Source organism: Siniperca chuatsi, linkage group LG7 (genome assembly GCF_020085105.1).
Source record: "Siniperca chuatsi isolate FFG_IHB_CAS linkage group LG7, ASM2008510v1, whole genome shotgun sequence".
In the NCBI taxonomy this organism is placed as follows: domain Eukaryota; kingdom Metazoa; phylum Chordata; class Actinopteri; order Centrarchiformes; family Sinipercidae; genus Siniperca; species Siniperca chuatsi.
The window spans coordinates 28865726-28881302 of NC_058048.1; the positions used below are offsets into that span (position 1 = coordinate 28865726).

General features: G+C 40.1%; 1 protein-coding gene and 1 long non-coding RNA gene across 8 annotated transcripts in view; one reads left to right on the top strand and one right to left on the bottom strand.

Moving 5' to 3' along the window:
• The window catches only part of slc8a2b (solute carrier family 8 member 2b), a 165196-nt gene that overhangs the window by 13461 nt on the left and 136158 nt on the right, over positions 1–15577 (top strand). The window lies entirely within an intron of this gene.
• On the bottom strand, positions 3406–11384 carry LOC122879025. Its single transcript, XR_006378615.1, has 3 exons — positions 11310–11384; positions 10102–10202; positions 3406–4407 (listed from the first exon to the last, which is right to left on the bottom strand). It is a non-coding gene; the product is annotated as an uncharacterized LOC122879025 (long non-coding RNA).

The window sequence follows — 15577 nt, forward strand, 5'->3', positions numbered from 1 at the left end:
GTGTGTGTGTGTGTGTGTGTGTGGGGGGGGTCTCGCCCACTCTCTCTTTCTTATATCCTTAATGAACATAACAGCAGATTAAACGTCCTCCGTCATCAATGTTACACAAAACACATTAAGACCTACAACTAGAGCAAAAAACCACACAATGGTGCTGTGTGGAAGATAGAAAATTAAAACATTATGAGGGCAATTCAATGTCTCATTATAAGATAAAAGCTGCCCTCTCTTCCTTTATTTCTTGCTCGTTGTGTGTGAATGTGGGTTTGTGCATAATCATTCATCAAATAGTTCCTCTTGGATCTCATGGAGTTTTTTTGTGAATAATTCAGCCTGAAATTGCAGCGGCTCATCCATAAGATGTCGCTAAAATTTGCAATAATTTTTGTGTTACGTTTGGAATCTCTCAGGCTCTCAGTAATGATCTGTTTGTGGACATTTCTCTCCGTAGTCACTCGCCTGTGGAGAAGCTAAGTCAGTCAACTTTTTCCCCTGAATTGAGCCCGTATGATAGTCTTAGTGCTTCCTAACATGTCATGAACACTGCCAGCAAACTACATAAATCAAATGGTTAATTTTCAGATTACATATTGTTTAGTTTCTGTTACTTTAAAAATGGTAGTTAGTTTTGATCTGAGGGTTTATTTTTATTTGACTTTGGCTTGTATGAAGGGTTCTGTAACGGATTATTTTTAAGAAGAATATGGCGGTGATTGGTAGAATTGGCAAGAATTCTTTGCTGGGAACAATTTCTGGTATTTAAACATTTTTAAGATCTCACAAATATTTTAGCCGGATTGGTTGAATTTGCTTTTATTCTTTCGATTGCAGGATCTTAAATTCTGCGATGGACTGACTAAACCTGACAATCAGCTTCTTAAGACTCGAAAATTCTCCCTCTTTCCTCTTCTTCCTCCTGCTCAGCATCAGTCAGTGTAATTAGATTGAGGTCAGTTCTGGCCACAGTCTTTAAATATTCTCCCTGTCTGTCTGAATCAAAACACACACACACACACACACGCACACAAGCTGTGATTGGTTATTGCTTTTTAAAGTCATACCTCCTCCACACACCTCCACACTGTGACTCATCACACACACACACACACACTGTGACCACATCAAATCCTGTCACTGACCTCTTTAAACCAGTAATGGTCTCACTGATGTCTGAATGTGTGCGTTCTTGATGTATTTGTGGCGTATCAAAGGCATATACAGTATATATATGTGTGTGTGTGTGGTTGTGTGTATAGTGCTGGCAGTACCTTGATATTCCACAGCCTGATGTTGCCCGTTATGTTGTTCCGACTGTCGTCTGATGAGACTGTCCTCCCAAGAATAACGACATCACCAGTCAGCAAATTCCCAAAAATGACATTCAAATGGCAAAGCCTTCCAGCGGCCACAGGGAGTACAACTCGTGTCCGTCAGGAGCAAAGGAGGAAGTAGTGTGACGTTATTATAAAAGCGACAAAGTCCGCAGAGGGAGGAGGTCAAGATGGATGAAAAGGTTGACAAAACATCGGACTTTGACACAGGTGGCCGCTGTTCATTTCCTGTTACCTACTGACAGTCAATATTAGTTTCTTGTAACCATGACCAACCAAGTGGTTATTACTGTAACCATAACGATGAAGGTCGCCTAACCTTATCGAAGTAATTTAACCAAACTAAATCATGCTCTTTCCCCAAAAAGTTGTTTTTGTGCGTAAACCTAACCAAACCACAGTGTGTCGTTTTGGAGGGCATGGCTCAACGACGTATTTTGTTGCTTAATGTGGAGGGCTTGTTGGTTTGACAGATAGCAGCCTCTGTGTTTTGTATGCTTTCTGCTGCTACATTTTTTAAAATGGTCTACATCAAGATATGGACTTTCACATGTTTCTGTCAGTGCATCAGTTTTAAATGTTGCAGGGAGAAATGGAAGAAATTGTATCTCATTATCTTGCAAGTCGTGCCAGCTTTCAGCGTCTGATTTCCTGTCTAAGCTGCGTCATGTGTAAGAAGCTTACAGACCATCTCTGCACTCAGTGGCGCTGTAGAGCAATGTTTTGATGGACGGGTTTCCATGTATCATCCGTTATCTGATACATATTTCTGCTGACCGGTAATGTATTTGCTTTTAACACTTTTCACACTGAATTAAGTTATTTTGGTTAAGCTATTAGTTTCTCTATAAAACTTATACTAACTTGTTCTGATTTGTTCAGTCTGCTGCTGACCTTCACACCCTGATACACTGCCCCCCACCACTCATGTGCTTATACCTGCAGCTTGCAAATGCGTAGCATACATTTGTGATGCTCCATAGGAATGCAAGGAGAAGTGTGGTAGCCATGATGCAAGTATAAAAGGTGGAAATGTGCCCATAAAAAAGAAAATTATATAGAGTATATAGGTTTTCTGAGGTCCAAAATGCAATCACCATGTTCAAAAGGCCCCTAAGAATTGCACAATGTGTTTTGGTGAGAAAAGTAGAATGTAAACAAAACTGTGTGTGTTTACAATGAAAATCTCCACAGGGCGCGTTTAACTCGCATACAGCTTCTGCTATCTCATTACAGATTAACTCAAGTCTGCTCTAGAAAATCAATCCATAAGTGTGACCTGAGAAGAAAATACTATAACACTATAATTCTTTATTTATATGGTGAGTGCCTATTCTTGCTTTATGCGCTGTAAATAATTTATGAAGAATTATCCCCAAGTCCTAAATGAGCTGGCAAATTTGTACCATGAGAAAATGACCCAGCTGACTGATCCCACTGACTCTTTTTTCTCTCTCTTCTTCTGTGTTTCCCTGCAGCGGGGGACCGTGTTGTTTTTTTTAGATGGCAGCAGGGTCAGAGCTGGGGTCAGTCGCTGTGACCATCGGGGCCATTGCTCATTGTTACTGCAGGATAACTGACACACAGCTCTGGCTGCTATTATTTAGCATAGGGGCTCACCTCACGCACACTCATGGTTATACTCACACACACACAAATTACGCACAAAATGATAATATAAGATAATATAAAAAAGTATTTTGGATTCCTTGATGACTTCCTCTCAATCCTCCAGACAGGGAAATGTGGTTAACAATTTGGCACATCAAATGCTTCCCCTACACTGATACACAGCAGCGCAGTGGGGTGCTCCCTCGACACACAGAGGGAGTGTTTTGTTCTGCTGGTAGTATTGTGTTCGGGGTTTGCCACTCTTATCTGGCCGCCTGCCTGCACCAGCGTCTGGCTGCTCTTCCTGATAACTCTTTGTTGTTCAGCCACGGCGCGCTGTAGTGACCTCTTTTAGCAATACATTCATATCTACAGTAGACTCAACTTTCAGTGAACTCTATTGTCACTCTGTTGGCACATAGATCAGTACTGGAAAAGAGGTGAAAAGTGGTGACGTCATGAATACATTTATCAAGCAACAATGCCAAACATTAGCTGGTTCCAGCTTCTCAAATATAAGGATTTGCTGCTTTTCTGTGTTATATAATTGTAAACTGAATACCTTTGGTTTTATTGACAGTTTGTCTAACAAAGCCAGCAATCTGAAGAAACTGTGATAGACTTTTTTCACAATTTTATGACATATTATAGACTAGATGATTAAGTGAATAATTAATCGATAATGAAAATTTGGACAACATTTCTGTTACATCTATTGTTACTACTGTCTCTTGTGCTATGACATTGTCTTTGTGTTTGTATTAAGGTTTGAGTTTGGGTGGCTAGCTGCTAAAGCTGCCGTAGCTAGAACAACGTCAGAATCACCAGTCCTGCTAATTTGTACCAGTGGTCAACTGTGGTACAGGAACAGAAAAATCCCAAGCAGGCCAGAAAGCATTTTCAACATAAATGGTCATTATAAAGGCTACTAAAGCTAGAACAGGACAGTATGTTCTGTAAGTACTGACATTTTGAAGGTGTTTTAGGTCCTAAAGATATTTCATCCAGTTCTTTCCTTGTTTGCTATCCACACAAACTGTTTACCAGCATATGTGCTGTACCATCTAATCTAGGATTGATCAGTGCTGCCCATCATTTAAACAGAAACCAGTGTACATTTGATTCCTGAATATTGTTTCTTATCTACAGATACTATATCTGTATTTTAATGCATTTTTAGCTGAACTTCAGGCATGATTTTAGTAAAACTCTGAATGGGCCTCATGTTCACCAAGATCAAGAAAGTGTAAATGAACCAGGTAAGGAAAAGAAAATACCAACAGGTGATAGATCAGTGTCTGAAGTGGGAATATTCTGGATGGTGGTGGGAGGCAGTCTGGTCACTGTCATTACATCAGATGACTTTTAGGAGTGTTGTGCACTTGCGGCCCTGAAGCCACGACGAGGAGCTGGAGACAGGCAGCTCTAATTCACAGCAGTTCACACAGGGTCGCCTGGTTATCCTCTGGGAGGACAGACACACACAGAGACAGACAGACAGATCCATTACCAGTTAGCAACAGAGGGGTTTGCACAGGGGAGCATTGTGCTTTATTAAAGGATCATACTGGAGAAATGGAAAGCTTGATTGAGAACTCAGTTTTGCCAAAACACTTTGAAAAGTGGGCATACCTCAGTATAAGTAGTGCTCTACACAGCTGAAGGTGATCGGTATTTATGAAGTGAGTGAACAACGGAAAGAATGATTTATTCATTACAATAAAGAAACACGTGTCTGAAGTATCAAAATAGCCATATGGAATTGACGTGATGAATGTTTTTCCTTGACTCCAAGTTACACCATTTAATTTAAAAGTTAATGAATTAGTGCAGATGTTTATGACAGCGACAACTTTGACAACTTTAAACAAAGTCAAAAAGCAATTCATCTAAATCTAATGTTGGAAAATGACACTTCTAATAATTCTTCTAGCGAACCAAAGGCTACCACAACTGTACACAAATATTAAACAACAAAAGCAATCCTCCTAAGCACCTTATGTGAAAAGCACCAGCAGCAGCAGCAGGAGCAGTAAATGAAACAGTCCATCACCTGCCATTTAAAGGTCACTACCAGGCACGCTGAACATGCACAGTTTAGTATAGAGAAATGAAAATCATGCCATTTCTTAGTGCCATTAAATCATGTAGATGCTCATATGAAAGCAGGATAAAAACCAACTCAGTCCACGTCAAACCAGTTTTTGAAACTGTTGCGTAATAAAATCTCTAGATTCGCATTTTAGTCTGTCAGTCTTAATGTCACTCTCATCTGAATTTACATATTTGGCCATCTGTGTCGTGAACAGACTGTAAAATGGTAAGCGAGTACAGTCTTTGTAAAGCTAACAGCTACATTATGTGTAGTATCCAGATGGATGGTGTTAAGTATCCATTTTGTGTTAAGCAGGAACAAAAGTCCAGTGGCTCTCGGTGGGACCCTGTTAGTCAGACTTACTGAGGGAGAAAGAGGGCGAGAGGAGATGAATGATGGAGAATTAATTTAGACTATCTTCCTATCAGTTAATGCGACTGTTTAACTTCATTGGTAAAGAGAGTAAACAGAGAGGCTGCTGACTGATAAACAAGTGAAGACATTTAGAAATCTCCTCAGGGAGGGACAGTGACCTGTGATGTTCATTTAATCCAAAACACTGATTTAAAAATCTATGAATGCACCCACATAACAAAAAAACTTTTTATATGTATGCACACACACACACACACACACACACACACAAATACACAAAGTAAAAATAATAATACAACAATAATTCAGGTGATGTAATTTGTACAATTAAACATCCAGAGAGTAACATGCCTAACCAGCCGAAAGGCTCCAAACAAGCTGAATATTAGAGTTTGACATTAAATACAATACCAGCTGACTGGGCCTACTTGACCTTTTCATTGCAGCTATTTTGAATTCACCTTATCATGTCACACTCCTGGTGAGAAACTCTGCTCCTGAAGAAGATTAACACTGATGTGAGGACTTCAGGTAGATGTAAAACTTATCAGCAATCTCAGGCACAACAGCTGCCGTAATTCACCAGTTAACCAACTACTTAACATCCTAGTCGGGCCAGACTGAAGATGCAGTGTATAATGGGCCAGATTTGAGCCAGTGTCGCTTGGATGATCGAGTAATTTCTTTGTTTTTCAGTGAGGATGTCTGTGGAATGATGAAAGTGTATATGTTGTTGTTTCCACTGTAAATGTTTGTCTGTTTTGGGTTGTTCTGCCTTTTTGTGTTGCGTTTGATTTGTGTTATTTTTATTTTCTTAATATTATTTTATGTGGCCCCCAGGAGGACTAGCAACCACTGCGTGGAGGTTTATGGAGATCCACAAAGAATCTGTTGGTACACAACAGTAAGCTTCATCTGAAAATGTCATACTCAGATTTGGGTATGGAGCCTACTCATGATCAACTTTGGAATTAAAAAAACTACACAGAAACTGCTGCTGTGTGGCTGTGGAGCAGAAGCCGCTATTGTCTCAGTCTCAGCTTTCAGTCAGTTCTGCATCCATGCGCTGTGCCACACAATCAAACCCAGAGGGCCAACAATAAACAAACATGGATGTTGTGAAAGGAGAATCCCAATCAATAGCTTCTGCTATTAAATAGGCTGATGTGTTAGAAGATGGAGATTCTCACAGCACATGAACACACCACTGCACAATAATAAATGTCAACAAAACAAGAACGCAAAATAAAAGAGGAAACAATTCATTAATTTAAAATCACATATTCATGTTCACGCCTCAGTGAAAAGTCTGCACAAACAACGATATTGATCCGTAGTAATCAATAGTCGACCCCTTTCACACCCACACAAACAGGACGCACTTTCTCACCCCAAAGGTAAAACAGCTCTGTACTAACAAAGGCCTCTTCATTTCTAATTATATTTTGCCACCTGACAGCAGGTGAGGGCTCTGATGTCTTATAGATTTAATATTTTGAACTCACTTCAATCATCAAGGGGGAGATCATAACACAAGGCAATTAAAAGGACTGTTTAAGCCTTGAGGCAACTGACACATAGATTATTCAAAGAAAGTGACAAATTATATTAGTGGTACCGATATAAAGTGTGCTCAGGGTGTTGTTGACAGGCAGCTTGGGTCTCCAGCAGCACTTTTTTTCATTGTACTTCTTCACACATGTTCATTTTGAGTTTTCCTGTTGCTTATAGGCATCACCAGCCTCGCTACTTGCCAGTCTAATTTTTGCCACAGGCTCAGAGAGATGAAAGTCAGCAGTAGTATGTGTGTTTGTGATACTGAGGTGTATCCAGTCTCGAGAAGGTTTGATGGAGATGCAACACCTACCTGCCTCAGATCTACCTACCTTAGATCTGACTAAGTGCTGCTTCTTCAAATGTGTGGAGGAAAGTGCAAAACAGACAGTGACTGAGAATGAGGACGTCAGACAGAAAGACAGGGACAGTGTCAGATGTGATAACAGACACTGTGGCCATGTTCACACGTACAGGGTGTTCAGACCACTGTAGCACTGTTGCGCTGATGGAAAAACACAAGGACTTGAGCTGGTAGGGGTGTGTTGCTGCAGGTACAGGTGAGAAGATAAAATCTGATCTAGGAAGGCCGGTTTGAGTATCAGATGAGTTTGAAGGCCTATCAGATGCCAAAACACTGCACAGCCATTTATATATATTCACACCTCTGCATCAGGACCTCCACCTGTGCCAACACAGCGGTCTGCGGAGGCTGACGCAGTATGTCGGTCTGAACCCTTTTTTTCCTCTCTGAAAACTTTCTCTGCTTCTCTTTCTCCTTCTTCTTGCCTTCTTTCTGTCACCGTTTTTCTCCCTCTGAATTCTCTCCAGCTGCTCCTCTGCGTAACTGCCTCAATCATGCTCAAATGCCAGACAAGCCAGTGGTTCACCAGAGTGTGTGTGTGTGTGTGTGTGTGTGTGTGTGTGTGTGTGTGTGTGTGTGTGTGTGTGTGTGTGTGTGTCACATCTCTCTCTCTCTCTCTCTCTGTGTACGCTTGCTCATGTGTTTGTTGACTTCGTGTCCCCCTCTCGTTACGCAGCCGCTCTCTCTTTCATTTCTCTGTTTTTTCCCTGCGGCCCTCTCAGTCTCTCACTTGTTTTCTCTGTCACTCGTTCATCCCTTCATCCCTCTGTTCCTTTCAGCCTGTCACGGACAACTCAAAAGGCTTTGTTTTAGAGCGCTGCAGCCTGACACTGAATGGCACTCATAGTCTCTCTCTGTCTCTCTCTCTCAGCATACACACATTTAAACTTGCAGCCTTCCTCATACAGGCACACACACACACACACACACACACACACACACACACATGCTCATTTTTAAAACCACTTAATAATACACAACATTGTAACAGGGGCTGAATGTGCTTTAAAGACTTATATTATCTGTGCCAATGGGCCTGGCGGACAAATGCAGCAGAAGAAACACACAGATACACACAAACACCTTCCTTCTCTCTGCAAAGGAACACAAACTGAATTTTTGGGAGTTTCAGCCCTGTCACAAACTTGCTTAATGCAGCTTTAACTCAAAGTCAGGCTACATAGCAGCAGTCAGTCAAATATACTGTATAATCCTAAGAGTTTTATTTTTAACAGGGCATTCTGTGAAATGCAGAATGTCAAACTGTTTAAATGGTGTCCATCTATTAGTACACAAATAAATCTGAGCCTGTGTCATATTCAGATTAGTTTGCAACTCAAATTATTCAAATTTCCAAAGATATACATGAAATATATTTCCACTTCCCTTTTAGCCATTGCAGATAGTTATTTGGGCAAAATATTGAGATATCAGCCACTTAGAAGTCACCACCCAACTGAGCTGAATGGAAATTCATTTGTGATGATTAATGCATCCAAACGTGACATTTGAAAAAGTCAATAGCAGCATGTCTTTTTTTAGAAACAATGTCTCAGTTACTCTTGATAATCCAGTGTCAACAGTTTTCATTTCAACATAATTTAAGAAACTTATTTCATTAGATAGGTAGAAAATGAAGTAGAAAAATCCAGACTGTGACGTCTGTGGATTAAACTGGAATTCTGTTACTAAACTTTTAAAATTTTATGCTGCCTAGGTTTTGACTTTGCTTTCATGAGTGTGTGTGTGTGTGCGTGCGCAGAGTACATGTACATGTGGATGAGATGAGCCGAGATGAAGTGTGATGGAGGAAGTCACCAGAGTCCCTTGGCTCCTCTCACCACAGCTTTAGCTTTACCTCCAGATTGACAGGTGGGGGAGCGTGGAGTCAGCCAGAACTTATTGGAGCCGTTATTTTCAAACTTTATTTACTTTTTTTATTTGCCCGGGGAGTGAGACGCAGAGCACAAATGCTCTTTTCAACCTGTCACATTCTCAGCCAGGAGCTGCCCAGTGGAATCACAGGCCTTTAAACTGGGCATCTGAAGTGGAGCAGCAGGTATGTTAAAAGACACGACTGCTGTTATTTGTCTTTTTATTATCAACAAAACAAAAGAAAAGACCAAAACTAACACTGGATTAATCCTCCAAAAAGTGTTGTGTCTCTGTGCCTTAGAACTCCACTATCATCCAAAAGAGGAACACAAAAGGTGACACATTCCTTCATTACATTGAATATAACCCGTGTGTTATTCCTTCAGCACATCTAACTACCAAAGCAGTGTAAACACAGAACTGGGTCCTTGAGCATGCTCAGTCACATCTGCCCAACAGAGACAGAAAATACATTGCAATTCAATACAACTTTATTGTCCACTGTAGAGGAGGCCTTAGCAGTAGAACACATTGCAACATCAAGACACGACACATTAAAGACAATGAAAACAATAAATACATCACCTAAAACAAGCACACAAGACAAAATCAGTCGCAGAGGTTTTCGAGACAACACTGACTGTTTTCATAGGAATAGCTCCTTCAATGCAACACTATTGCACTTTCTTCCTTACTTACAAACTGGACTGTTGATCAGCATTGGCTCAGGGCTGCCACTAGTGGCCAGAAGCTAAACTATGTTTATATACAGTCTATGTACCTACCTCTGTACTGTTGCAATATACAGTAACTTCCTGCCACCGATGAGCCTTATGGCTGTACCAGCTACTAACAGGCCACAACATACACTGAATGCCTTCGGTTGCAGGCCTTACCTGAACCGCAGTGAACTCAACTAGCTTTCAGCTGCCTCTGCACTCATCACGTGGTTGGGGCCAGCCTGCTCTGGTCCTCTTCTCGTGTCGCCCAGCATGCACTGAGCGTTCGTTTCAGTTCATTTAGGTTGACAAATAGACACAGACAGAAACAAAGCCAAAATACGTTATCATTGATTGTCCATCACGGTCTCAACAAGAAATCGCTCCTCAATGCGGCACACCACTCTCATCGTCCTTATCTCTACTTTCTTTTTCTGGTACAAAAATAATGCCAGCCTTGTCCTTTAAATGTGTGAGTAAAGGGCACTTAGACAATTAGGGGAGCGAAAGGTTGTAAATGAGGTCACATGATGAAACAAAATACAGTCTTCATCACACACACACACAATACATGCCGTTCCATGTAAGACAGAAACTCATATTAGCCGGCAGACAATTTTCCACTTAATTAACTTCTGTTCAGATTTGCATAAATGTATTTCTATGAAGCACTAAGAAGCTACAATGTTCTCATTGATATGCACAATAACCACTGCATTTATACTGGGTCAACACAGTGAAACCACTTCTCATTTCTGAGTGGTTCAGGTAATGGAGCTGCTCTGGTTTGAAACAGTGGGAGCTGAGGGATAAAAGGGTTGGTGGCACCAAAAGGTTTAACACGATGTTGAACAGAGAGATTTAAGGGAGAAGAGAACAAATGAGCCACCTGACAAAAAAAAAAAAACAGACTGGAGAATAAATAGTGGAAATACCAGAAGTGTGCAAAGGCTGCTGAACTCTCTACATGGATGATCCAGCCCATTATTTCCACTATAGTTTGAACACTATGAAATCTTTCCCAGAAACAGTGTAGGTCATATTTTTCCTTCCAAATTATAATGATAAAATCCTGTTTTAGGTTATTAATTTTGCCTTAATAACATTTATTGAAATTCAAGCTCAGTCCCTATATTTATACAGCATCTGAGAGGGTCACTCCTAGAAAATACACCTCATTAATACCTTGATAAAATGCTTTTATGTAATACAAATCTGTCATTCTGCGTATTTTGTCCAGTTTGGATTTATTTTCTACTCTAGGCTTGATGAGTGTAGGCCTTGATCTAGCAAGCCATTTTATGCAAACATATTGTAACACAAAACATTTCATCATTTTATCATGCAACAACAGTAAAATCCACATTCAAAGCCTGTCTGCTCACCCTGTTGCTGTCTTTTCTGCTTCTGCGCTCGTCAGCGTCGCTCTTGACTCAAATATGCCAGACTGTGCAGGTTTCTAACAAGACATCCATAATTTATAGCTGAAGGGTTCAAACAAGCTTGTGTCTGTGCGGATGTGTGTGGTGTTCATGTGTATGAGTGTAAATACAGTATTTCTATGTGTGTATGTGTGTGTGTGAGAGAGAATATGCAGCTTTGTTGTTTCATGTTGCTCCAAAAAACTTTCTGATTAGCAGGACCTCAGCAGGAGATTGTGTGTAAATGGGACCTCATGTTATTAACCTTTTTCAAAGCTGTTGGGCTCTTAAACAGTTTTGTTTAAGCTGTTGGGCAAACAGATGTGAGAAACAAGTACACAATATGCACATACATGACAAGTGATGCCATCACTGGTTGAAAGAGTAAACAGGGAGATATACTGAAGTGCATAGACTGGGGTCTAAAAATGACCCCCATGAACTTAATTTGGCTTCCATATGAACGACCAATAAATTATTTCTTTTTTATTTTCTCAAAAAATGATTTGCATTCACAAATGCCAGGGTTACTAAATTTAACAGTGAATCATGAATTAAAAATGGTGTCTATTATATACAGAAACATTGGAATTTGGCATGTAAATATAAGTCACACAAGCTTCTAGTCTACCGTCTGTGATAGCTATTGGTAAGAAGACCGTGACAGCTGACTAAACGTATATGTCTAAAATGTATCTAAACAAACACGGATCAGATGCAGCAGAATAAATCTGTGTTGACATGAGCAGTTCAGTCAAAAACAGCACAGAAATCAGAGAAGCTCCAACATGGCTGCCAGAGGCTTTGTTATTTCATTTCATCATTCGTCAACAAATTTCCTTAATTCAAAACCAAGGATTTGTTTCACTCCGTTTTTAATTATATTGTTTCCTGGGGCCCCAAAGACATTGTAGACTTTTGTATTTCTGAGGCTGCATCAAAGGCTGCTGATGCAGATACAAGTTCAGCATTTAACACTGTCCACCTCCACAAGCTGCAGAGAAACTCGTAACTCATGATCTGAACTCTTTAAGGCTGAATGTACTTTCTTTTCATCTTGTAGACTCTTTCCATCTACTGTCATCTGTGGTTGTACACTGTTTGTGACAGTAAGAGTAAACATGTACATAGATGCTTTGCAGGGGTTTTAGACGATTTAAACGTAATTTTTTAGTAGGGAGTAGTGGAAAATTCATAAATGATAAAAAATACTTTTTGTAAGCATTTGTTGCTAAAATTTTATTATATATTATATAGGGCTGAGCGATATAGCTGAAAAATCTATCACGATCAAATATTTAATTTCAGTCAATATCGATAAATATTGATCATTTTTAATGACCTATTTTTAAAGGTGCAATGTGTAAGAATTTAAGAGTTTAAAACATTCAAAAACAGAAAAATACAACCATACACCTTCTGGATTCTCTCTTTTACCAAACTAAGACCAGCTTAATCGCCTTGTTAACTCATCGTAAAACACACTTTATTCAAATTCGACAGAAACAAAGTAAAACTCACCAAACGTCTTAGTTAGTCTTTCCACTGTTCCAGCAATCACCAACTCTGGTTTGGTGGAAATAAATCCTTAATTCACAGAGTTTGATGTGAAAAATATTCTGGCTCTACAGCTGTTGCTACCTCTCTGATGCCCGACCTCCCTCTCGCTCCTCTCCCGCTTGACACCTCTCCTGTCTCTGCCTGAACCTGCCTGACTTTGTCGTCCCCATGGTCAGAGTCCTGGTCAGAACTAAATCACCTCGGTACTGTATTCCCTTTCGTCAAACTGGCCTCCGTCTGTCCCGGTCCAGCCGTGTTCGCTGGGAGGCTTCCCGCTCGCCGGCTCCAGTTCGGGTGCCCACTCCAGCGGCTGTTAGCGTTCCCTGCTGTGTCCCCCACGCCCCGCTCCTGAAAACCTCCTCCTGTCGGCTGTCCAAAGCTCCTGTGCTAGAACCGCTATGTTAGCTGCACAGCTAACTGAGCTAATTTCAACAACAATTTCCTTGCCGTCTGTTTCTCTCTTTATCACTCCACGCTGTTTCTGCTGTTGTTCTCAGGTGTCGATGGTGCAACCGAACAACACCTGTTAAATGATTGGCTGTTTGTGTGTCACTCGTAGCACGCGCCATAATCAAGGGTTATGATAGGCTGTTCACGAGCAGGGGCATTTTTGTTATGTGCTTTAATGGCAGTTTGCATTTAATGCATTTAAGTGAAACTATTGAACAATTTTCGTATTGCTATTGATGACGTGTCTATCGGCGGTACATATTGCTATCGTTTATCGCCCATGCCTGATATTATATTATTTTTATATATTATTATTATTATTATTATAGTGCTAGCAAATCTGTTTTGCAGAACAAGGCTTTTTGACTTTTTTGTTCACTGTTAATAGTGTCATTTTGATTATTTCTGTTCTGCTTGGTATAGTGGTTTGACAACTAAATTCAAGAACAAACTGCAGGTGATGCAAAATAATATAATTTGTTATTTATTACTCATGTTGGTAGTGATGAGCTTAGAAGGGCAGGACTGCTGCTGGTACAGCTCAGGGTAGAAGGGTGTGTACTACTAAAGGATGCAGTTTTCTAAGAAGTAGACCGAATGTGACTCTTTCCTCTTCTCCCTGTCACTGTAGTGTTGTTGACTTTTCTGTTACTTGTTCCTAACAGCACTAAAAGCTTTGCTGTGTTTACTTGGAGCCCTTAAATTTTGCTCTAAACCCCAAGAATAGAAATGTTTGTTCAAACAAGAGCTTAGTGATGTCAAATCCGTTGGTGTTAATCCTGTCATTAGCCCGATTTATTATAATGATGGTTCATCCCACAAATGTGCTCCAGAATGGGGACGACCTCTGGGTCATGTTGCAGTGTCTCATTAAACTAATAATGGCTGCGTTCGTCTCTGTGTGCATTGGACTCTCCCAATGAGACTGTACTTGGCCCGAGATAATAATTGTGCTGTTGTAAAAGGTCTGATGAGTCAGGTACGATCTGGTGGTTATTATGTGTGTGTATATTTGTGTATGAGAGTCCAAGAGAAACAAGTGTTTATGTGTGTGAGTCAGTGTGTTTTTACATACAGACTAGGGCTGCAGCTATCCATTACTTTAGTAATCGAGTATTCTACCAATCATTCCATCGATTAATCGAGTAATCGGATAAGAAATACTTTTGCAATAGTAAATATGCAAAAGAGAAAATAAGACAGGTCTCTTAAAATGAACTAATTGGTTTCCTTTTTAGAAAAATCTACATTTTTATTGCTTAAATTGCATTGAATAATATTATATTTCAAAACTAAACCCATTTAGTGCATTTAAGTACCATATTACATTCTGGGTTTTAAAGAAAAAAATTCTGAAATGCAAAAACAAATGCTTTTTGCTTTAAAAAAAAAAGGTTTCAACCGAACTACAGCTCAGACATAACATAAGCCTTTACTTTCTTCTTCGTGGCATTTGTAGGAGGCAGAAACGAGTGGACAGGAACTGTGACTATCATAATAATAAATAACATGAATGAAACTCACAAACTGACTCCAGCGTTTTATTTTCTGTGGTTTATATCTTGAACAAAACCCAGCTAACTTAGGGACATCATAACTAGCCACCACATTGATTTACGTTGTTAACTAGCCGTTACTTATAGCCGTAATTAACGTAGCCTACATTCGTTACATAGACGTCGAGCTGTTGTGGTCGGCTAGTTCAGTTTTAGAATAGACACACTGTACAGAGTTTTCGTGGACACGTTCTGCCGTTTTCTCTGGCCTGTCCTTCTCTGCACCCCTTGCTCTTCCTTCTTTTTGTAATCTGCGCTGTGGATCCGTGCAAAACACAGTGCGCTGTATATAGTTATATGGATTAAAAGAAGCTTCGATGCAAACAATTAGAATCGATGATTTTTAGTAATCGAGTTACTCGAGAAATCGTTTCAGCCCAAATACAGTCACATGTGTGTTGTGACAGCTTGTGTTCACAGATGTGTCTTTCTGGGTGTGTTGAAGTATGTGTGTTTTGGCCCTCAAGAGCTACATGTAGTCTGCTCTGCTGTTCAAGTAAGTGGCTCCTGTAGATTCATTTCTCCATCTATGGCTTTTTTCAGCGGGTCCAGGTCTTTGCATTATGTACAGTTACCCCTGGAGTTACATTAATAATATCTCTCATTTGCATATCTGTTTTTTTAAGAGGAGATCCCAAAATTTAGAGAAGCAGAAATGTGACATAA